The sequence below is a fragment of the Penaeus monodon genome, chromosome 15, assembly GCF_015228065.2.
Source record: "Penaeus monodon isolate SGIC_2016 chromosome 15, NSTDA_Pmon_1, whole genome shotgun sequence".
NCBI lineage: Eukaryota > Metazoa > Arthropoda > Malacostraca > Decapoda > Penaeidae > Penaeus > Penaeus monodon.
Window position 1 is genome coordinate 32,620,988 of NC_051400.1, and position 1,109 is coordinate 32,622,096.

Genomic DNA, 1,109 nt, shown 5'->3' on the forward strand with positions numbered 1-1,109 from the left:
CACGAATGGAAGTCTCTAAAACGTCAAGAGAACTTTTAAATGTGAATTAGTAATGCAATTAACCGTAACCACCTCTTTGTCCCTGGCCTTCCACCTCCCAGAGCAAGAGCCTGACTGCCTCTGGAGAGCTGGGAAACCACCGCCTAAAGGGATAGGCCTAAACTAACGAAAGAAATAACGGTACATTATTAACCAACTCCCACTCTTCGAACTCGCTACTTTCGTTCGTCCTCTTATAAAACTTCCTCCCCTTGTGTTACTTCCTCATACATTCATAATAAGCTCTCCAATACACCTAGAGCCTTTCGTCTACCAAATAATACAAAAAGCGACCTACCTGGAGCGGCCAGGAGTAAAATAAGACGATGTGGTCACGCGTCCGTCGCCTCGGCCTCCGCCACCGCGCTCATCCCTGGCAAGGAACCATTCGCTCCCGGCGGAATCCTGCCTCGGGATGCTACGAAGCCCTTATTTGGGATCTAAGGGACGCATGGCATCTCTATGCCTTGGAGGGTTTGATAAAATACACTATTTACCAAAAAATCATAAATTCTTAACGAACAATTCGATATAAAGTGAATAAGTCAATACTTTCAAGGATGACAGAGTTATTTTCGATTACTAAGCGACCCAATGACAAACGTTCGGTCACGTGCCGTGACGCGGTCGCCGTCTGGCAATCGATTTGGATATCTATAATGAGTTATTACGCTTTGCTTACATGAGTCTGCATATCTGAGCAGCCTATTTACTTTGTTTCGTGTTAGGCTGCCATGTAAGAGCTTGGAAATAATTCTCTATATAGATACGTAATGCATTTTTTAGCAAAGTTTCGAACACGTGCATAACATAATGCACAGTACAGTCAAATCCTTGGTTGCTAAGGACATCAAACAGTAGCAAACGTACACAACAATAACTCATTTATAATAACTGACTGTTCAAATGTCACACTCACCCCCAATCGACCAGCGGAACCTATTACCCCAACTTTCCGTTATGCCAAAGAAGGGAATTCATTTAGCCTAAGGGTATAGGACAAGGGTGGGATGAAGGGACCCACTCCCAAGACATTTGTTATGCTGTGTCTGTGCATGCTTTTCTAAATG

The 1,109-nt window shown here is 43.8% G+C and overlaps 1 protein-coding gene across 2 annotated transcripts in view; it reads right to left on the bottom strand.

Annotated features, from left to right (window-relative positions):
• The window catches only part of LOC119581958 (ceramide synthase 6-like), a 15,518-nt gene extending 15,039 nt beyond the window's left edge, over positions 1-479 (bottom strand). Inside the window, exon 1 of one of the 2 annotated variants that reach the window (XM_037930140.1) lies at positions 338-479. The gene's annotated coding sequence lies outside the window, so the exon portion shown is untranslated. Of the gene's footprint in view, positions 1-72; positions 169-337 lie in introns of those variants that run through there. The other variant, XM_037930141.1, reaches the window with a different exon arrangement.
• Positions 480-1,109: the final 630 nt, after the last annotated feature.